Consider the following 23,826-nt stretch of genomic DNA (forward strand, 5'->3'; position numbering starts at 1 on the left):
GCCAGGGCTCGCACCCACTGTCGCCTGCGTGCTGATCCCACGCTGCTGCCTCTGGTGGGCCCTCTCGGGTTCTGGGCCGGCCTCCGGGCAGGGGTGCAAGCCAGCCTGGAGCCTCAGAGGTGGTCTGGCAGCAGAGGCTCAGGCAGGGCAGGGTTAACTGTTTACAACTTCCCGAGCTCTGGCTGCTCCTTCTTGGGGGCTGATTTGAAGGCACCTATTATTCCCATTCTTCTTTTTTTTTTTTTGCTGTTCATGGGCCTCTCACTGTTAGCCGGATGCGCAGGCTCAGCGGCCCTGGCTCACGGGCCCAGCCTCTCCGCGGCATGTGGGATCCTCCTGGACCAGGGCATGAACCCATGTCCCCTGCATCGGCAGGCGGACTCTCAACCACTGCGCCACCAGGGAAGCCCTATTATTCCCATTCTTCATGGGGTTTTGAATAATGCATTTTTCCTCAGCCCTTAAAAAAAAAAAGCCTGTGCTTAATAATACTAGAGTAATGACCTTGTGTCACACTTGAGCCACTGGGGCTCTTAATCCACCGCTGCATTCAAATATTATGAAATGTGTTGCCTCTGACATTAGTTAGCAGGAAAAATACCGTGCCAGCGAGGAGGAAGGAGGATCTGTTTTGCGGTCTACCTCGTAGCCTGCAGCAGCCCCAGCAGAACATCCTCTGTCATAACAGTGTTGTACGGGCAGGTGACTTTCTGCACGCCTGCTGTGCACCAGGGCCTTACACATGGGCTCTTGTTAATGCTCGAGACAGACCAATGGCGTAGTCACTCGGGATTATAAAAGCACCCACCCGGAGGCAGATTGTGAAAATTCAGTGGGATGTAAAATGCCCATAAGGGTCTTGGAATAGACCAAGTGCTCAGAAAGAGGGATTTCAAATCAGTGCCCTCATCGCCATTTACAGAGGAGGAAAGTGAGGCCTAGAGAGACCTCAGGACTCAAAGCCAGGTCCACCTGACTCCAGGGCCCAGACTCACTCATCACCAGTGGGAATAATTATATGTTACAGAGCTGCCCCCACAACCTGCCCTTGCCCCCCCCCCACATCTGAACTCCTCATTGGCTATGGGGCCACTTGTAAAGTCATGTGGGCCCTGTGTCCTTCCCCTTCCCCCTCTGGGCCCCATGTCCTTCTCTGACCCCCAATGTCCTCTAGTCTCCGCTGAAGGTCTGGGCACATGCCAGTCCCCTGCCAGGTCCACGTGACCTCCTTCCTCCTGCCAGTTCACACCTCCCTGGCTCCTTGGCTGCCCCTGACCATTTCCCCCTTGCTTGTGGGGTGTGTTCTTTGGGTAATAATTACATGAAATGGCTCACTTGCCAGTTAGATCAGTAAATAAAATAATTCCCCCCAGTCCTAGTAGGTGAAGCTCAGAGTTAATGATTGCCAGGAAAGATTCTTAGGATGCAGATCATCTGAGGAGGTCAAGCTGAGCTTGATGGCTGGGAGGAGGGGTGCACCCAGGGGCTCCTGTGCCCCCCTCCCTGCCCCCTGCCGTCCTCCCATCTCTTGTGTCTGAATTCAGCACCAGCAGGCCTCCCTGTTTGCAGCCAGCCCATTTCCCCGCGCGGGGTCTTTGCTCTAAAGCTCGTCTCCTTTCCCCTCCTCTCTGCCAGAACAAGTACTCCCCCTCATTTGGGGTCCACTTCTAGCGCTGCCTCCCCCCAGGGGCCTTCACTGACTGTGCTGACATCCTTGCTCTGGGCCCCTTGCTCTGGGCCCCTTCTCTGGGCTCCTCGGGGCCATTGGGCACGTCTTTTCTGAGTGTTCTCCACCGTGTCAGGGGCAGTGCTTGGTTCTGGGGACCCAGCAGTGGGCAAGGTGGGGTTGGACATGCTCCCAGAGTACCCACACAGCTTGAGGTGTGGCAGGGAGGCCCCGAGGACCTGGGGGCAGTGGGCAGGTGAGGGGCACTGGAACCTGATGAAGTGGGGCTCGGGCAAGGATGAGGTGGAACTTTCCAGGCAGACATGGAGTGAGGGCAAAAGCATCTCGAAGCCAAGGGAGGGGTGTGTACTAAGTACAAAGGCATGATCTGGTGGCTGGATGGGTGATGCCTCACCTGCAAATGTGTGGCATTCCAGACACCTGGGAATCGCCCAGGTGGGTGTGTCCAGGAGGCTGGTGGTCCCTTGGAGAAGTCTGTTTCCCTCCCTCCTGTCGCTCCCTCATGGTTTCACTACTGGACATGTCTGGTTTCTCAGAAAGAAGGGATTCTCTGTGTGGGCGGCCGTGCTTTCCTATACTCTGCTCATCAGGGACCTGGGGTTGTAGCACCTGCTCACCGAGCGATGTGGATTCGAACCTAAACTCCTTCAGTGCACAGTGGATTCTGGGCCACGTGAAGGTGACCGATCCCAGGAGCTCAGGGCAGTTGCTTCCCCCCTGGGCCATGCGTGGGAATCCCCACCGGCGCTTGATACTGGGGATGATTCCCGGGCTCCCTCACTGGGGATCTGATTGAAAAAGCATGAGGTGGATTCACCCAGTAGGTTCTGCGTTCACGGCCCCTGGCTTATTTGGATGCACGGTTGGGTTTGGGACTTACTGCTAGAGTGTTTTTCCAGGCTCCTGCCTCTATCCCTAACTTCACCCCGTCCCCAGAGTCAGCAGCTCAGACCCCACCTGGACAGTTTCCGGGTGGGGAGCTCAGTGCCCATAGAGCAGCCCTTCCTCGTTGGGGGACAGTGCCTCTGTGGCTTGAGCTGATGCCTGCCTCCCAAAAGCTCCCATCTGGGGGGGGCGCGGGGGTGTCTTGGTTATGTATGGCCTCCTCCAGGCTTCCAGGGCTGCTTCCCCAGGATGTGGGAAGGCGTTCACCCTTGCCCGGGGCCCTCACTGGGTCTCTCTGCCTTCCTTCCTCTGTGGTCTGGGCTCCATCTCACAGGCTGACAGCCTTGTCTCAGACTTTAAGCTTCTGATCAGATTAGCAGCTTGGAAGGAGGGTGGAGATAGGATCGTGCCTTCCTCAGCAGCCTGACATTTCCTGTTGCGGGGAGGGGAACGCCAACAGTCAGGGCCTGGTTCACCTTGCATCAACCTGGCAGGGACTCACCCTTTCCCAACCTTGGGGGAGGGAACTGCCTGCTGTACCCACCCTGGAGGCCAACAAGCTGTGTAGCCTAGGCACCCTGGTCCTGATTCTCCACAGCTCAGTGGAGGACCAGCTCAGCTCTCGCCTTGGCCTAGAATCTTAGCGGCCTCACCCTGGCTGTGCTGTAGAGTCACCTGGGCTCCTCCTTCGCTCCCTGATCTTCGGAGGCCTCAGTTAACTGAGTAGTGGGTCCAGGCATCAGTATGTTTTCAAACTCCCTAGGAAAATAGTCCTTTATATTCTTTATCATATCACTTCTTGTAAGTGCTGAATATATTCCTGTTTATTTTTCTATGTTGTTTTGTAGCCTTAAGAAGTGTTTCAAACATATCTGAATGTATAAAATAAGAGTAAATGCCCTACATGGTGTGATGCTGCATTATATATAAAACTGTGTGCATAGGGCTTCCCTGGTGGCGCAGTGGTTGAGAGTCCGCCTGCCGATGCAGGGGACACGGGTTCGTGCCCCGGTCTGGGAAGATCCCACATGCCGCAGAGCGGCTGGGCCCGTGAGCCATGGCTGCTGAGCCTGCGCGTCCGGAGCCTGTGCTCTGCAAGGGGAGAGGCCACAACAGTGAGAGGCCCGCCTACCGCAAAAAAAAAAAAAAAAAAAAAAAAAAAAACCTGTGTGCATATATTAAATTTTGTCTCTTGAAAAAAACCCGAAAAAACTCTCTGGGTAGTTTTAAGGTGCATCCAGAGTTGAGAACCACTGGGCTAGGTGCCCAGCACCCACCTGTCCAGCTCCTACAATGTGTGGAAATAGTTTCACTGGAGTAAAACAGCCAGGGCCGTCTTATTATGTATATCACCTAATACTAAAGTACGTCTTTGTATTTTGTTGTTGTTGTTGTTGGAAGATTTTTTTTTTTTTTTTGCGACACGCGGGCTTCTCACTTTTGTGGCCTCTCCCGTTGCGGAGCCCAGGCTCCGGACGCGCAGGCTCAGCGGCCATGGCTCATGGGCCCAGCCGCTCCGCGGCATGTGGGATCTTCCCAGACCGGGGAACGAACCCATGTCCCCTGCATCGGCAGGCGGACTCTCAACCACTGCGCCACCAGGGAAGCCCTGTTGGAAGATTTTTAATCACAGTTTCAATTTCATTACTTGTGATTGGTCTGTTCATATTTTCTGTTTCTTCCTGGTTCAGTCTTGGAAGGTGATACCTTTCTAAGAATTTGTCCATTTCTTCCAGGTTGTCCACTTTATTGGCATAGAGTTGCTTGTAGTAGTCTCTTAGGATGCTTTGTATTTCTGCGGTGTCTGTTGTAACTTCTCCTTTTTCATTTCTAATTTTATTGATTTGAGTCTTCTCCCTCTTTTTCGTGATGAGTCTGGCTAGTGGTTTATCTTCTCAAAGAACCAGCCTTTAGTTTTATTGATGTTTGCTATTGTTTTCTTTGTTTCTATTTCATTTATTTCTGCTCTGATCTTTATGATTTCTTTCCTTCTGCTAACTTTGGGTTTTGTTTGTTCTTCTTTCTTTAGTTCCTTTGGGTGTAAGGTTAGATTGTTTACTTGAGATTTTTCTTGTTTCTTGAGGTAGGCTTGTATAACTATAAACTTCCCTCTTAGAACTGCTTTTGCTGAATCCCATAGGTTTTGGATCGTCGTGTTTTCATTGTCATTTTTCTCTAGGTATTTTTTGATTTCCTCTTTGATTTCTTCAGTGATCTCTTCGTTATTTAGTAACGTATTGTTTAGCCTCCATGTGTTTGTGTTTTTTATGGTTTTTTCCCTGTAATTGATTTCTAATCTCATAGCGTTGTGGTCAGAAAAGATGCTTGATATGATTTCAATTTTCTTAAATTTACTGAGGCTTGATTTGTGACCCAAGATGTGATCTATCCTGGAGAATGTTCCGTGCGCACTTGAGAAGAAAGTGTAATCTGCTGTTTTCGGATGGAATGTCCTGTAAATATCAATTAAATGTATCTGGTCTACTGTGTCATTAAAGCTTCTGTTTCCTTATTTATTTTCATTTTGGATGATCTGTCCATTGGTGTAAGTGAGGTGTTAAAGTCCTCCACTATTATTGTGTTACTGTCGATATCCTCTTTTATAGCTATTAGCAGTTGCCTTATGTATTGAGGTGCTCCTATGTTGGGTGCATATACATTTATAATTGTTATATCTTCTTCTTGGATTGATCCCTTGATCATTATGTAGTGTCCTTCCTTGTCTCTTGTAACATTCTTTATTTTAAAGTCTCTTTTATCTGATATGAGTATTGCTACTCCAGCTTTCTTTTGATTTCCATTTGCATGGAATATCTTTTTCCATCTCCTCACTTTCAGTCTGTATATGTCCTTAGGTCTGAAGTGGTCTCTTGTAGGCACCATATAGATGGGTCTTGTTTTCGTATCCATTCAGCAAGCCTGTGTCTTTTGGTTGGAACATTTAATCCATTCACATTTAAGGTAATTATCGATATGTATGTTCCTATTACCATTTTCTTAATTGTTTTGGGTTTGTTTTTGTAGGTCCTTTTTTGTTGTTGTTGTTGGGTTTTTTTTGCTGTACGTGGGCCTCTCACTGTTGTGGCCTCTCCCGTTGCGGAGCACAGGCTCTGGACATGCAGGCTCAGCGGCCATGGTTCACGGGCCCAGCCGCTCCGCGGCATGTGGGATCTTCCCGGACCGGGACACGAACCTGTGTCCCCTGCATCGGCAGGCGGACTCTCAACCACTGCGCCACCAGGGAAGCCCTGTAGGTCCTTTTCTTCTCTTGTGTTTCCCACTTAGAGAAGTTCCTTTACCATTTGTTGTAGAGCTGGTTTGGTGGTGCTGAATTCTCTTAGCTTTTGCTTGTCTGTAAAGCTTTTGATTTCTCCATCGAATCTGAATGAGATCCTTGCTGGGTAGAGTAATCTTGGTTGTAGGTTCTTCCCTTTCATCACTTTAAGTATATCATGCCACTCCCTTCTGGTTTGTAGAGTTTCTGCTGAGAAATCACCTGTTAACCTTATGGGAGTTCCCTTGTACATTATTTGTCATTTTTCCCTTGCTGCTTTCAATAATTTTTCTTTGTCTTTAATTTTTGCTAATTTGATTACTATGTGTCTCGGCTTGTTTCTCCTTGGGTTTATCCTGTATAGGACTCGCTGTGCTTCCTGAACTTGGGTGGCTATTTCCTTTCCCATGTTAGGGAAGTTTTTGACTATAATCTCTTCAAATATTTTCTCGGGTCCTTTCTCTCTCTCTCTTCTCCTTCTGGGACCCCTATAATGCGAATGTTTTTGTGTTTAATGTTGTCCCAGAGGTCTCTTAGGCTGTCTTCATTTCTTTTCATTCTTTTTTCTTTATTCTGTTTCACAGCAGTGAATTCCACCGTTCTGTCTTCCAGGTCACTTATCCGTTCTTCTGCCTCAGTTGTTCTGCTATTGATTCCTTCTAGTGTAGTTTTCATTTCAGTTATCGTATTGTTCATCTCTGTTTGTTTGTTCTTTAATTCTTCTATGTCTTTGTTAAACATTTCTTGCATCTTCTTGATCTTTGCCTCCATTGTTTTTTGGAGGTCCTGGATCATCTTCACAATCATTATTCTGAATTCTGTTTCTGGAAGGTTGCCTATCTCCACTTCATTTAGTTACTTTTCTGGGGTTTTATCTTGTTCCTTCATCTGGTACATAGCCCTCTGCCTTTTCATCTTGTCTGTCTTTCTGTGAATGTGGGTTTTGTTCCACAGGCTGCAGGATTGTAGTTCTTCTTGCTTCTGCTCTCTGCCCTCTGGTGGATGAGGCTCTATCTTTGTATTTTATAAGAAGTTATTTAAAAATTTAAATCAGTAAAAGTAAGTATTTAGTAATTTTAAAGACAAAAAATGTGTAACATTTTGGAACCTCAAGTAAATATAAACTTATAAAAATAGACCTTGTAATTCTGGTCTATATTAGCAGATAAACAAAAATGAAGTATTCAAAACATTGAAATCTGCCACACTTCAAAAACATAAAATCTGGGGCTTCGCTGGTGGTGCAGTGGTTAAGAATCGCCTGCCAATGCAGGAGACATGGGTTTGAGCCCTGGTCCGGGAAGATCCCACATGCTGTGGAGCAACTAAGTCCGTGCACCCAACTACTGAGCCTGTGCTGTAGAGCCTATGAGCCACAACTGCTGAGCCCTTGTGCCTAGAGCCCATGCTCCCAACAAGAGAAGCCACCACAATGGCTTGCACACCACAACGAAGAGTAGCCCCCGCTCGCCGCAACCAGAGAAAAGCCCGCGTGTAGCAACGGAGACCCAACGCAGCCAAAGATAAAAATAAAAATAAATTTATATAAAAAAAAAGATCTTAAAAAAGGGTAGATATATGTATACGTATGACCAATTCACTTTGCTGTACAGCAAGAAACTAACACAACATTGTAAAGCAACTATACTCCAATAAATTCAATTAAAACAAAACAAAACAAACCCCAAAGCATAAAATCTAGTCATGAAAAATGGAAGATGAATTATTTGATCCCTTTTAGAGGAGAATCTTAAAATCAAAGTTAGCAGTATAATTATGTCACAAGTATTTTTTTTCTGTAACATTTTCTAGAAAAAGATTTCCCTGACTCTACCCTAGTTTAGGAATGGTAAGAAGATATATTTGTGAGATAACATCGAACATTTTCCACTGACAAGGCCTTTTGGCTTTTTTTTTTCTGGGACTGCAGTCTTTTATTTATAAGGAGCCATAGTTTTTGTTTCTAAAGCATTTCTGGTTTGTCCTTAAGTTCTTTAGTTTTATCTTGTTCAGATGGAGATTCTGATGCAGTACTTCCTGTGTCAGTTTCAAAACTGTCGTGTTGATATTCCACGCGTTAGGAAAGTCTGTGAATAGAGTAATAATTATTCTTGCAACAGCATTTTGCTTTGTCTACTGCTGTGCAATATCTGAAAAGGACTTAAGACATATTTCACATTTCAGCGCTTTTTTGTTTTTTTTTTTACATTGTGATTGTCTCTTTTAAGAACATACCAAAATTGAGAGATGAGTACAATGAATTTCCATGCCTGGCCTCAACAGTTATCAACTCATGGACAACCTTATTTCACCTATACCCATACCCATACACCCTGCTCCTGCCAGATTCTTTTGAAGCCGATTCAAGACATCATCTCATCTCTTCTGTGACTACTTCAGTATACATCTCTAAGTGAAAAGGGCCCTTTAAAAAATTTAACCATCATCCTATTATTATATCTTACAAATTGATCATTTCTTGTTATAAAAAATTCTGTGTTCAGATTTTTCCAGTTGTTTCATACATTTTTTTCACAGTTGGTTTGAGATTTCAGATCTTAAAAATTCTGAAATACAGCAGAAACTAACACAACACTGTAAAGCAATTATACTCGAATAAAGATGTTTAAAAAAAATTCCGAAATAAAAATTTTAGACCAAGCAAAAGAGACCATTTTGGCATGGAAGTGCAGGATTCACCAACAGAGCCTGCAACCACTGGGTAGAAGTTTCTAGACAAGTGGGTCAGACCCTGTCTCTAGGTTTCAGAGTGCAGTGGACGGCAGTATCGTTCAGTCATTCAGTAAACATGTGTTCATTCCACAGTGACGCGGGGCCCAGTCCTGTGCTGGGCACCTCGGACAGAGCAGTGAACAAGACAGACTGGGCCAGTCTTGAGGGGAGCCAAAGCTCATTTCACCGTGAGGTTTGCAAAGGGGATGATATAGACCCTTGCAGGTGGTATTGAGCGTAGCCCGGAGCAATGGGTAGAATTCCCTCAAGAAGAGAGTGTGGAGGGAGTGGTGTCTCTCCCCGAGTAATAAACAAGGGCAAAAGCATGGAAGTGTGAAAGCCTGGTGCATGCGAGGAGAGTGATGGGTGGTGGGCGTCGTGGGTGTCTCAAGGCTGGGGACGGGTGAGGCTACTGCGGGCTCGAGGATATGCCTTATAAGGAGCGGGGGCCTCTGGGGCCTTCCAGAAGGGACCCCACAGTTTTGTGGTAGGAGCCTAAGGTGTGGACCATGAGTCTGGGAGCCTTGCAGGAACTCTGAGGAGTTACTTGGAGTTCCTGGCCCTTCGCGGGGCGGGGCCTCCGCGAGACTGGAGCCCCTCCCCTGGGGGCTGCCAGTGTCTGCCTGGACCTCCTCGTGCCTCCAGGGCAAGCACGGTGCCCTGCACGCAGAACGGGCTCACTGTGTGTCTACTACTGATGACCTTCCGGCACTCCCAGTGCAGGGCACCCCTGTCCCCCTCCCCCTTCACCATGGCCGGCACATAGGGAGCCCCCTAAGGCCTTCGGCTTGGGGAAAGGTGGTGGCTTTTCCAAAACGTGTCAGCTATTTGGCTTTGGAACCTGGGCCCCAGCGACCCTGAATGGGGGACTGCAAGGCCAGCGTTGCCCCAGGGCCAGCAGGCAGGCGGGGGGCACGTGGAGGAGCTCCTGGGCTGGCTCGCATAGCTAGTTTATCCAAGACTGGCCAACGGTTGGAGGACTCATTCATTTATTTCATTTTAATAGCATTGGCGCTTTGGTAAAAAAAAAAAAAAAAAAAAAAAGAATGAATTAACAAATAAATAAATAGTTTGTTTGGGTTTTTTTTTGCGGTACGCCGGCCTCTCACTGTTGTGGCCTCTCCCATTGCGGAGCACAGGCTCCAGACGTGCAGGCTCAGCGGCCATGGCTCACGGGCCCAGCTGCTCCGTGGCATGTGGGATCTTCCCAGACCCGGGCACGAACCTGTGTCTCCTGCATCGGCAGGCGGACTCTCAACCACTGCGCCACCAGGGAAGCCCACAAATAAATAAATAGTAATGCACATGCTCATTGTGGGCAAATTCTAATGTTATAGAAAAGTAGAAGCGAGAGAATAAAGCAAATCCCAAGAGCTAAACCCTACCGTCTAGAGAGAACAACAGTGAACACTTTGTGGAATCCTTTCAAACACTTTTCTGTCCATAAATACAAGCACTTAAATGGAACACAGTTTTATATAGATGGCATTACAAGATTTATGCTGTTCCATAACCTGCTTTTTTCATTCAATAGCATGTCACGACACCGTTTCCTGTCCATAACCACAGATCTGTAACATTTTTGTAGCCCACAGTACAATTTACATGGATGTACCATAACTTACCCAGCCAGCTCTCTATTGCCAGAAATTTGGATTGTTTCCAGTTTTTCTCTACAACGTGCTAAAGAGTATCATTCAGCTTTTTTTAGATGTGCAATAATTGCCTAGCAGTAAATATCTAGAATAGCTGGGATAGCTGGAACAAAGGAAAGATTCCTTTCATGCTGCACAGGAGGTCACCATGGCAACCCCACCCCAGCGTGGCGCACCCATTAGCCTAAGCTCCAGCCAGGGAGGTAGGTCAGAGACAAGGGGAAACAATCCATTTTCAAGCAGAATTATAAGCCAACACAGAAGCAGCATGAAGGAGCATTAATGCAGAATTGAGATGGTTTAGGATGCAGTAGTGGTAGACACCTTGGCTTTTCATTCTCACAAGAGCCATCAATACTTTTATTATCCTCATTTAGCTGATAAGAGAAATTCAAGTTGAAGAGGTTAAGTAATCTGCCCGAGGGCTCACAGTAAATGATGGAGCCAGGGTTTGAAAGTGGCCTGCATCCACTCCTCGTAATTCTCGTTACCTGACCTAGGGTCGCCAGCCACCCTCTCTTCCCTTACCATCCCTGAGACTTCCAGTCCTGACTCTGCACCCCTCCAGTGCGTTCATTCCCGCCGCATCAGACGGGGTCCGCACTGAACCTTCATCTGGGCTCTTCCCAGGCTCCGCCCTGGCCACCTGCCACTCCACACCCTATGCCACCTCCACACTGAACTATAGACAGCTCTTTCTTCCTCCATGCCTTGGCTTCTGCTACACCCTCAGCTTAGAATGCTCGCTCCTCTGTGGCTGCTGGGCTCCTGTTTATTCTTTTTCTTTTTTAATAAATTTAGTTATTTTTTATTTTTAATTTTGGCTGCATTGGGCCTTTGTTGCTGTGTGCGGACTTTCTCTAGTTGTGGTGAGTGGGGGCTATTCTTGTTGCGGCGCGCGGGTTTCTCATTGCGGTGGTTTCTCTTGTTGCAGAGCACGGGCTCGTGCGCAGGCTTCAGTAGTTGTGGCTCGCGAGCTCCAGAGCGCGGGCTCAGTAGTTGTGGCACATGGGCGTAGTGACTCGGTGGCATGTGGGATCTTCCCGGACCAGGGCTCGAACCTGTGTCCCCTACGTTGGCAGGCGGATTCTTAACCACTGTGCCACCAGGGAAGCCCTCCTGTTCGTTCTTCAAGGCTTAGCTCAAGCTTCGTTTCTTCAAGAGGTCTTTCCTGACTCCCTAATGTGATGTCTCTTCTCTGTGTTCCCCTGGAAGCATCTGGTTCTAACTACAGTTTGACCATCAGATGTACTTTGTGTCAGTTGTCAGTGCCGAGCTCCTAAAACGTGAGCTCTTAAGGGGTGGAACCATCATATTCGTTTCTCCATCCCCACATCGTACCATAGCCTTGGACACAGAGTGGGTATTCAGTAAATGTATGCTGAGTGAATGAGTAAATAATCAAGCATCTTCCCGTTCACCCTCCATTTCTGCTTCCAGCCCCAGGGACTACTTTAACCCAAGCAGATTGGATGAGCACCCTGCCCACCAGGGGCCGCTCGCTGCTTCCCCGCCTCTCACCTGGCTGGTTCCCCAGTGTTGCCCGACAACAGCTAGCCCCAAGCTCCATCCTCCTTAAGCCCCAGTCACCTCTTTTCCTACCCTTGCCTTGCCAGGGACACTGAGGTACTGGGCGAATCCTTTATATCACCGCCTCTGCCCCACCTCCCCATCCCAACTTTGTTAGTTTTGCCCCATTAGTCCTAGGAACCCTTTTCTCATTCCTTGGGCTCCTCTGCCTGTGGCTCCTCTCCTTGAGAAACCTCAAGTGCTTTGCAAGTCACCTGTCTCTGCCTCCTAAATTGATATGTAGCCTCAACTTCTCCTCCAATATGTGGTCACATTTTTAAATTGCAATCTATGCGAATCCAACTTGACTGAAAACTGCCCTGGTCTTCCTCCCTCCCTTCATGGGTGTCACCATTTCCCAGCCCTTGGGACATGACCCTCTGAGACCCCTGTGATCAGAAACCTGACCCTTATCACCAGGTCTCCAAACGCAGAGCTCCCGGCCAGGCCTGGTTGGCACATGGGGGCTACCGTGAACCTCAGAGGCTTCCCTCACTTTCCCCATGGGAAGGGACAGCCAGCTGCTGCCATGGGCGAATTTGAACCAGAGCTGTATATCTTTAGATTTGTCAAGAGAAACTGGAGTCCAGTGAGGTCCCTTGATTTTTTAATATTGGCCTAGGTTTTTTTTTTCTTAATAGACTTTTTTTTTTTTTTTGCATTACACGGGCCTCTCACTGTTGCGGCCTCTCCCGTTGTGGAGCATAGGCTCCGGACGCGCAAGCTCGGCGGCCATGGCTCAGGGGCCCAGCCGCTCCGCGGCATGTGGGATTTCCCGGACCAGGGCACGAACCCGTGTCCCCTGCACCAGCAGGCGGACTCTCAACCATTGCGCCACCAGGGAAGCCCTAGACTTTTTTTTTTTTGAGTGCCGTTTTAGATTTCTAGAAAAACTGTGCAGAAAGTAAAGGGTTCCCAGTGCCCCTTCCCTCCCCCCACAGTTTCTTCTATTATTAATATCTTGCATTAGTGTGGTACATCTGTTACAAGTGATGAACCATATTGACACATGACTGTTAACTAATGTTAGGGTTCACTCTTTGTGTTGTATATTCTGCGGGCCTTCACAAGTGCATACTGTCATGTATCCATCACAGCAGTGTCATGCCATTTAAGTCTGCTTTCCACACTCTCCTCCCACTATGCCCCTCCTTTGCATTGTCTCTACCCAGCCCTGTACGCAGGTCTTCTCACCTCTCTGGATTCCTTGGAGCTCACTATCCCTGATCATGGACAGTTTCCTGTCCCTCTCACCTTTCCATCAGACTGTAAGTTCCCTGAGGCCCTCAGAGAAAGCTAAGAAGTCTAGAAGGCTGAGTCTCCCCAGCGCCTGGGGCAGGGGCTTGAATGCTTTGGGGACTCACTATAGCCTGTGTCAATGCTTGCTTATGGGCCGGGTCTGGGGCTTCCAGGGAAAATGCTTTGGGTGCAGTTGACGACAGGGAGAGGGCAGGGGGCAAGCAACGGAGACTCGGGCAAATCTCAAGTGTCAGTGGCTGCACGGAGGGGAGGGAGAAGAGATGTCCCAGTAAGTCCAGTTTTAGAGAGGGGAACGTTGAGGACAAACACAGCTCTGGGTGGTGGGATGTTTGAATACTTAGCAGGAGTGAGCAGAGGTCTCCAGGGAGCAGGGAAGGAGATGCCCCCAGAGAATGCCCCCCTGCTCCCCCCACCTGTCCCTTTCCCTCCCGCCCAAGCAGCTGCCTCCTGTGGGGAAATGGGTGAGCAAGCAAGTATGGGAAAACAGATCAAAAACACCTCCCTAGGGAAGCTGACCTTCCCCTGACCCCTCACCCCCAGCTGCGATGGCAACCCTGGGGTCCCTCCTACTGGCACCTGCCCAACTCTGCCCCCAGTTAGGCAGAAGAGGACACACACCTCCCACTCCGCTGACGGAGCCCAAAGCAGTAACTTACTGTTCCTGTAACATGCCTCTGGGCCTTTGCACGAGCTGCTCCTCCTGCCAGCTGTGCCCTCTCCAAACTGACGGATCCTCTCTGACCTCTTATGCCCCAAACAAACATCACCTCCACTGTAAAGTTGACCCTAACCTTCTCCCCAAGCCTGACAGCACCCCATCCTCCCCCAGATGCTTCCACAGAATTGTTTCCATTATCCACGTAGCATCTAACCCACTGGGTTACTGGTTTGTGCGCCTCCCTTGTTCTGTGTGTGCCTCCCACAAGGCGCAGCTTGTGGTTACACCCTGCATCTCAGCTCTCAGTGGAGTGCCAGCACCTAGCAGCCTCATTTCATGGATAAATGGATGGACACATGAATGAATGGACCCCTTCTTTTGGTTTGTTTTTGGGCTGTGCCATGCGGCTTGCAGGATATTGGTTCCCTGACCAGGGATTGAACCCGGGCACAGTGAAGACGCCAAGTCCTAACCACTAGACCGCCAGGGAATTCCCAACGGACCACCTCAGAGTAGAACAGTCAACATGCTTCAACATGCTATTACTGGGTCTCTTCTTTTATATTAAAACAGATCCAGGCCCTGTCTTCAAGGAATCTAAATTGTGGCTGCCTAAACAACCACACCTAAAAGAGTCAGAGGGCTTCCCTCTGGTTGAGAGTCCGCCTACCGATGCAGGGGATGCGGGTTCGTGTCCCGGTCCGGGAAGATCCCACATGCCGCGGAGCGGCTGGGCCCGTGAGCCATGGCCGCTGAGCCTGCGCATCTGGAGCCTGTGCTCTGCAACGGGAGAGGCCACAACAGTGAGAGGCCCGCGTACCGCAAAAAAAAAGAATCAGAGAACAATATACAACCGGGCGCTGGGACTGGAGCCCAGGTCTGCCGGAGCCCAGAGTCTGTGATTGCCACTCCCTCACTTCGACTAGAGGTGCTCAGGGAAGGGAGCGAGAGGGGGTGGGCGGCGCGGTCTGGGGAAGGCTCCTTCCTGGAGGAGCCCTGCTGTGGCGATGCTTGAGGCTCAGGGACGGGCCTGAAACCTAGACAGTGTGGAGAGACCCCAGGAGTTTCAGGGCCTGGGGTCGGAGTGGCCCCGCCCCAGCCTGTGCTCACTCTGGGGGGCCCACAGAGGTAGCGGTACTAGCAGTGCCCTGCTGGGTCCTGGTGGCCTTCCCCTGGCCGGGCCCCGGGGAGAGCCGGGTCTGTGTGAGCGGCACACTCCCTGCGCCCGTGGGGTGGGGCTGTGTGTGTAGGTGTTCCCACGTCAGAGGCTGCAGAGCCGGCTCCTCTGGGGAGCACACCTCCTGAGGGGGTGCCCTGCCCAGCCCATGGGGCCAGTTTCCAGGGTGGGGCGGCGGGAGCAGGAACAGCTTTCTGGAAAGAACACGGCCCTCATACACTGACTGGTACACACACCCAGAGGGTCCAACTGTTTCCTACGGCTTGGAGCCACTCCTGGCCTGCGGAGGGAGGGGGCGGATCTTCTGAGGAGCTGGCGTGCAGCCTTCCAAACATCCATCAAGCTCAGGCCGTCCGGGGGCTTGTTACAGTATATCAAGGGGGGTGGGCTTCCCGGGTGGCGCAGTGGTTTAGAGTCCCCCTGCCGATGCAGGGGACACGGGTTCGTGCCCCGATCCAGGTCCAGGAAGATCCCACATGCCGCGGAGCGGCTGGGCCCGTGAGCCATGGCCGCTGAGCCTGCGCGTCCAGAGCCTGTGCTCCGCAATGGGAGAGGCCACAACAGTGAGAGGCCTGCGTACCGCAAAAAAAAAAAAAAAGGGGGGGGGGCGCTTCTGGTCCAGCTGTTCTTCTGTCTAGATACCTGGCAGCCTTGGTCCCCCCTAAACTCCATGGACACGTCACGGTGTGTGTGACTCTAGATGAAAAAAAGCCATAGCTCCCCAAAATCAGTACAGGTGACCTGTGACATTAGAAACTTTTTTGACTGTGACCTTCAAGAAGAAATGCCTTTGTGGCTGGGCTGGGCGGTGGAGAGAAGACATGAGGATGTGTTTGTCAAGGGCTACAAATTTTCAGTTATGCAAGATGAATAAATTCTGGATATCTACTGTGCAATACTGAGACTGTAGTTAACAGTACAGTATTGTACACTTGAAATTTGCTGAGGGGAGATCTCGTTAAGTGCTCACATCATAAAAAAATATATGGTAACTGTGAGGTGATGGATATGTTAACTAGCTTTATTGTGGTGATTATTTCATGATGAATATGTAGAGCGAATCAAGTTCTGCACCTTAAATATATATAATTTTTAATTGTTAATTATACCTCAATAAAGCTGGAAAAAATAATTAGTAAAAAAAAGAAATACCTTTTATGTTACAACCCAGTACACACATATGGTCATATGTAATACCACAAATATACATAACATACATAACAGAAATATCACAAAATGATACTTATCTGTACTCTATGCAATACGCTGATATTTTCTGTTCTTTTATTTTGCAAACTATTCTATTTTTAAATGCTAGTCATGATCCACGAAATTGATTTTATGATCTACTGACAGGTTGTGACCTTCAGTTTGGAAAACACTGCATTAACAGACTCGGTAATCGTGGTTTTAATTACTAGCGAGCTATCTGGAAGTTGTGTGTATTTTGCTGAGGTGGGCATGTGACCCTGGCCGTGGGCAGGCTGGAGTTCAGGTACAAGTCATCCAGCTAAGGAGAGACGCTCTCACTCTCCTGGGATTTGGTTCTCCTCTCCCTGTGTTGGGTTTCGGAACTGGCACTGGGACTGCTGGTCTTTCAAATCCTGTTGTCCATCTATGTATGTGTTCCCACTGTTCTTTACAGACCTCGTTTCATCCTGACCTTGCCAAGCCTACGTTGAGTGACCTCAGACAAGTCATTTCCTATCTGGGGTCTTTATCAATAGAATAGGATTAAGGGTGGTTTTACTAGTCTGTGCTTCTCAAAGAAGGAGGGATTTTGCAGCAGTAAGTTGTATATAATTCCTCTGTATGTATATGTGTGTGTATGCATGCTATGGTCTGAATATTTACATCCCCCCAGAATTCATATGTTGGAATCCTAACGCTAGTGTGTTGGTATTAGGAGGTGGGGCATTTGGGAGGTAATTAGGCAGAACCTTCATGAATGGGTTTAGTGCCTTTATAAAAGAGGCCCAAGAGAGCCCCCTTGCCCCTTCTGCCATGTGAGGACACAGCACGAAGTTGGGAGTCTGCAACCTGGAAGAGGGCCTTCACCAGAGCCCAGCCATGCTGGTACACTGGTCTTGAACTTCCAGCCTCTAGAACTGTGAGGAATAAATATTCGTTGTTTATAAGTTACCCGGGTAATGGTATTTTGTTATAGCAACCTGTAGGGACTAAGACAATATGTATATTTATGATTTATACTTTTTCTGGAAGATTTGGAGAAAATAAAATTTTATATTAATACAAACATAGCTAGGTTATGGAGCAGACTGTAAAACTCACAATGCTTTTTTAAAAATATACTTCTTTTTATTGCAGTAAAATATACACAAGATAAACTTTAACATTTTAACTTTTTTTTTTTTTTGCGGTACGCAGGCCTCTCACTGTTGTGGCCTCTCCTGTTGCAGAGCACAGGCTCCGGACGTGCAGGCTCAGCAGCCATGGCTCACGGGCCCAGCCGCTCTGCAGCATGTGGGATCTTCCCGGACCGGGGCACAAACCCGTGTCCCCTGCATCGGCAGGCGGACTCCCAACCACTGCCCCACCAGGGAAGCCCTTAACTATTTTTAAGTGTACAATTAATTCAGTGACACAAAGTACATTCACAGTGTTGTGCAACCATCACCACTATCCATTTCCAGAACTTTTTCATCATCTCAAACAGAGACTCTTGTACCCATTAAACAATTACTCCCCATTCCTTCCTCCCCCTAGCCTCTGGCAACCACCATTCTACTTTCTCTCTCTATGGATTTGACTTTGTACCGGGTATAAGTGAAGTCATACAATATATTTGTCCTTTGGTGTCTGGCTTATTTTACTTAGCATGGTTTCAAGGTTCATCCATGTTGTAGCATGTGTCAGAATTTCACTCCATTTTGAGGCTGAATAATATTCCATTGTATGTATATACCACATCTTGCTTATCCATTCATCTGTTGATGGACACTTAGATCGTCTCTACATTTTGACTATTGTAAGTAATGCTGCTACGAACATGGGTGTACAAGCATCTGTTTGGTCCCTGCTTTCTATTCTTTTGCATATATACTGAGGAGTGGAATTGCTGGATCATATGGTAATTCTATGTTTAACCAGTTGAAGAACTACCATACTGTTTTTCACAGCAGTTACACCGTTTGATAATGCCATCAGCAATGCACTATGGTTCCAATTTCTCCACATCCTCATCCACACTTGTTCTTTTCTTTCTTTCTTTCCTTCTTTTTTGTAATAGACAACCTAATGGGTGTGAAGTGGTATCTCATTGTGGTTTTGATTTGCATTTTCTTAATGACTAGTTGTGCTGAGCATCTTTTTGTGTACTTATTGGCCATTTGTATATTTTCTTTGGAGAAAGGTCTATTCAAGTTCTTTTGAACTGGGTTGTTTGATTTTTGTTGTTGTTGAGTTGTAGGAGCTTTTATATATTCTGGATATTAATCTCTTATCAGATATGTGGTTTGCAAATATCTTCTCCCACTCTGTGGGCTGTCTTATTACTTTCTTTTTTAATCTGTCAGTATATTTTTTCTTTTTTTTTAAATTAGTTATCCATTTTGTACATATTAGTGTGTACATGTCAATCCCAATCTCCCAATTCATCCCACCACCACCGCCCCAACACCGCTTTCCCCCCTTGGTGTCCATACGTTTGTTCTCTACATCTGTGTCTCTATTTCTGCCTTGCAAACTGGTTCATCTGTACCATTTTTCTAGATTCCACATATATGTGTTAATATATGATATTTGTTTTTCTCTCTCTTTTTTCTTTAATAGATGTTTATTGGAGTATAGTTGCTTCACAATACTGTGTTAGTTTCTGTTGCACAACAAAGTGAATCAGCCATATGCATACACGTGTCCCCATATCCCCTCCCTCTTGAGCCTCCCTCCCACCCTCCCTATCCCACCCCTCTGGGTCATCGCAAAGCACCGAGCCCGTCTCCCTGTGCTGTGCGGCTGCTTCCCACCAGCCGACTGTTTTACACTCGGTCGCATCTATATGTCAATGCCACTCTCACTTCGCCCCAGCTTCCCCCTCCCACCCCATGTCCTCAAGTCCATTCTCTGTGTCTACCTCTTTATTCCTGCCCTGCAACTAGGTTCATGGGTACCATTTTTATTTTTAGATTCCATATGTATGTGTTAGCATACAGTATTTGTTTTTCTCTTTCTGACCTATTTCACTCTGTATGAGAGTCTCTGGGTCCAACCACGTCTCTACAAATGACCCACTTTCGTTCCTTTTCAAGGCTGAGCAATATTCCATTGCATTTATGTACCACATCTTATTTATCCATTCATCTGTCAATGGGCTCTTATTGGTTTCTTGATAGTGTCCTTTGATACTCAAAAGATCTTAATTTTCACGTCTGGAGGTGGCATGGGGCCGCTTCTAGGTTCTGCCTCCCACCCTCTTCCCCAAGGGCATGTTAGTCCTCTGTGGTATTGAGGACCTTTGGTGGTCCTCTGGTACAGTGATGGGATGGAAACTCTGCCCGGTCACCTCCTGGGCTCAGGGCTGTTTTCTGTTTAACATGAAGGACATCTCGACAGGCCTGGAGGAGGCAGAGGGCCTGAAGTGTGACTCAGACCCCGAGCCTCGCCAGCAGCTGCCCCTTAGCCAGCAGCCTCCTGCCACATCCAGGAAGCTGGGGCCTTATCAGGACCAGTCAGCGTTCAGACAGCTCTGGGGCCCACCCAGCCTAGGACGGACCGATGAGTAGGGGCAAAAGGTGACTCTGGTCCCCTCTCCACTTACTCCCCACTGGCTTCTCATGGAACCTGAACTCCTGCTGGTAACCTCACTTCTTTGGGTCAAATGTATGACCTCTTGTCTGAAATGCCCTCGGTGACATCCATGCATCCGTTGGTAATTTGGACTAGATGGCCTCTCCTGAGCTTCCTGATCTCATGCTTGTAGTTTTCTAAAAGCAAGCAATGGAGAGATTCCCTACCAAACAGCATTCTTTGCCTTTGCTATGTATGCCCAGGAAGGAATTTTATGTTTCCAACATAACATTTTTCAGAAAAGAGGGAGCTGGGTCCATCCAGAGTTTTTCCTATTTAGGGTCACTCTGTTCCTGTATTTTGAACAATGGGCTGTATGGGCTGCTTGAAGGAAGTCACGGTCACCTGAAACTCTTGCCGTCAGTGCTCGTTTGGGATCCTTTCAGAAGACACCTGACATACACAATCAATTTAAAAAGAGAGGGCTTCCCTGGTGGCGCAGTGGTTGAGAGTCTGCCTGCCAATGCAGGGGACACGGGTTCGTGCCCCGGTCCAGGAGGATCCCACATGCCGCGGAGCAGCTGGGCCCGTGAGCCATGGCCGCTGAGCCTGCGCGTCCGGAGCCTGTGCTCTGCAACGGGAGAGGCCACAGAAGTGAGAGGTCCTTGTACCGCCAAACAAAAACAAAAACAAAAAAAAAAAAGAGAGGACAAAAAATGTAATACAGATTGAGATTTATTCCCAGAAATCTGGTCTTCCATTTGCAAGTACTGGTTTTGTTGTCAAGGAGCTTTTAATGATCCCTGTAAAAAGCAGAGTAGTGGATCTGGAGAGAGTAGCTATGCAGACTGACCGGAGCCCATCACTCGTTTACCCTCACTGTATTTCATCAATTACTATGTGCACTTTTTTTTTTTTTTTAACATGAAAACAGCTCTGAAATCAGGATTCATTTCCAGTCACTGCTGTCTCATGATTATAATTGGCGACAATTTCTTTTCGGTCTTAGTGGTACACGAAGTGGTGGTGTGACTTCCAGCCGAGCACATGTGAAGTTCCTGGAAATACAGTCTCAGGCACTATCAGTACTTCGAGGTCCACGAGGGCTAGAGGACCCCCAACCTGACCGGCAGGTGGCGCAGCACAGTGGGAGTCTCAGGCTGAGTCCCACCCCCCTGTCCCCTCCCCCCATTCAAATATTTTCCAGCAGGCGGGCACAAAAACATTAAGATGACCTGTTTTGTTGGCAAAAGTCCCTGCAACCTACACTCTTAGGGGCTCTAACGCACCTTTCTTGAAAGTTCGTGTGAGCTGATGTGAGAGCTGTGTGGTGGCATGTGTCAGCTGAACTTCTTGTGGGTTCAAGCCCAGAATCCTCCTTATAGGGCTCATCTGGGCTCATTCAGAGGGGAAGCCACTTTGGGGCACCCTCTGCTCATGCAGGAGGGAGGGTGCCTGGGCGACACGTCTCATCAGTGTACATATCTCTAATTCCACTCAGTTCTCCAATGAGACAGCATCCATCTGGCTAATTAGTAAACCCTCTGGTGTTGATCAAAAATAACCCCAACTGAACCAGAGGTGTGGCCTCTGGAATATGAGCTTCAGGTTTGTCTTTCAAATGCTAATGAACCACCACCCCAGGGGTATGGGTTAAAACTAACATTTTCACATCACACTGTCTGTGTGAAGTGTTTGAAAGCAAATTGCCTACAGTGTCATAATAGCAAATGAATACTTGTGACTTGGGTACATTTTTAGCAATAGCATTAAACACAGCTTCAAAACGTGTAGCTTTCGAATAACTTAGATGGAAATGAGAATATTTCACTTAAACTGTGTTAGGTGACTCCAAAAAGTGGCTGTGTTATGAAGATGCTGTTGTCAAAGATGCATGCAAAGATTGTGAACACACATTTCTATGAACTAGGAGTGGAAAAACAATATTTTAAAATTAATACTGGGACTTCCCTGGTGGTGTGGTGGTTAGGGATCTGCCTGCCAATGCAGGGGACACGGGTTCGAGCTCTGCTCCGGGATGATCCCACATGCCACGGAGCAACTAAGCCCATGCGCCACAACTACTAAGCCTGTGCTCTAGAGCCCACGAGCCACAACTAGTGAGCCCACGAGCCACAACTACTGAACCTGCGAGCCACAACTACTGAAGCCCGCGCGCCTAGAGCCCGAGCTCCGCAACAAGAGAAGTCACTGCAATGAGAAGCCCTCATACCACAATGAAGAGTAACCCCCGCTCACCACAACTAGAAAATGCCGGCGCACAGCAACGAAGACCCGACGCAGCCAAAATAAATAAATAAATAAATAAATTTATTAAAATAAATAAATAAAATTAAATTAATACTATGTTGGATATGGTAAGGGATTCTAAATAGGTACGTATAACTAAATTAATAAATTAATGTGATGAAGAGAGTGTGTACCATTTGCATCCCTAGAAGTTGTATATTTTTTTGGACCCTCTCATTGGGGAAACAGCCCATCAGTTTATATTCAGCCACCTAATATGTAAACATATTCATTCGGGAGGTGATAAGTTTTGCTGGCTATGTTCTTTAAGGCCTGAGATACACAGTGTGTAGGCTAAAGTTTACTGGGGGAGGGTCCGGGAATATGGATGGAGCACTAGCCTGAAACAGGTAAGAAGTCAGGTGCAAATTTCACCTCTTGTTAATTTCCCTTGGTTAAATCTGCGAGGACTAGCCTGAAACCTCCTGGTGGTGGTTTTGTTGTTGTGATTTGTCTTATTATTATTATTTTTTTTTTAGGGCTAAATCAGGAGAACTTGGCAGGTCCCTGAAAGTGTATAACAGCCCATTTTCCTTTTTTTTTTAAAAAAAAGCTGCTTTAAAACATATTTTAAAGCTGTGGATCCTCTTTTAAAGGAAATCCTATATGGAACACCAATATACTGTTGAAATATCAGCAAAGCTTCACATTGTGGGTTTTTAAAAATACTTATTTATGTATTTGGCTGTGTTGGGTCTTAGTTGCGGCTCGTGGGATCTTTTCATTGCAGCATGCGAACTCTTAGTTGCGGCATGCATGTGGGACCTAGTTCCCTGACCAGGGATCGAACCCAGGTCCCCCTGCATTGGGAGCATGGAGTCTTAGCCACTGGACCACCAGGGAAGTCCCTCACATTGTGTTTTGATTTCAGACTTCTCTGAAGCCTTCTGTTTTATTCAGTCTTATTTCTAGACCTCTGTGAAAAGAGACAACAAACCAAGCTGCAGTTTGAAATACTGGAAATTACACTCTGGTTTTTACAATGTTGGTGAAATTAAGAGCTTTAGCTTGTGATGGCTAAAAAGACCAGTGAGTTAATTTTATGTGCAGTTAATCTGAAATGATTAACAATAGGCACAACATACAAATCATCACCTATGCTTTAATCACGGCCCATGATCATCCGTGGATGTTTCACAGTACTGACAAACATAAAGGTTTACATTTTACATGCAAAATAACAATGTATTAATGAGAGAGTCCTTATTTCTTTGAATGGTGGAAAAACACCACACAAGAAATCTCCAACCGTTGAAACAGCAAGGTCAGGTTTGGTCTTACCTGTGAGTTTGTCTCAACCTGATTAATTGGCAAAGAGGGTCATTGTTTAGCATCTAGGTTATAAACATCATAGTGAACACTGTATTTTTCATCTTTTCTCAGTAGCAAAGAAAAATTAAGTCCTAGTGCTTTGTGCTAGGACTTAATTCCCCTTAATCAAAGTTACTTCTCTTCTTAAAAGGAAACTTTTGCCTCTTATATTTTCTTCCTCAAAGAGAGGACTTGTGTTATTATATTTTTACTATAATTCAGAAAAATTTCAACCAAGACATTCTTCTGGTTGAAATAGGGGTAGAAGTAACCTTTCTGTTGCTCCTAGTGACTACAGCGTCCACCCCCAAAAAAGTGGTCCCTGGAATGTAACTTAGGGTCCTACAGAATTCAGTTTAGAAGTCTCCAATCTCTCTACGTAGCCTGTAGTCCTCAGATCAAATAACACAACTGCAGAAGCATCCCCATCCCCACCCCAACCTTCCTCCACAGACATCCACGCAAACTGGAAATCAAGTGATAGCATCTTTGGCAAGCCCCCTAACTTTCCAACACCTCGGTTTTCCTGCCTGCAAAGTATAAAATCAGTTTCATATCTGA

The 23,826-nt window shown here is 47.3% G+C and overlaps 1 protein-coding gene across 3 annotated transcripts in view; it reads left to right on the forward strand.

Moving 5' to 3' along the window:
* PAQR5 (progestin and adipoQ receptor family member 5) overlaps positions 1 to 23,826 on the forward strand; it is an 84,825-nt gene that overhangs the window by 14,493 nt on the left and 46,506 nt on the right. The window lies entirely within an intron of this gene.

This window comes from Mesoplodon bidens (genome assembly GCF_964165515.1).
Source record: "Mesoplodon bidens genome assembly, chromosome: 3".
Classification (NCBI taxonomy): Eukaryota; Metazoa; Chordata; class Mammalia; order Artiodactyla; family Ziphiidae; genus Mesoplodon; species Mesoplodon bidens.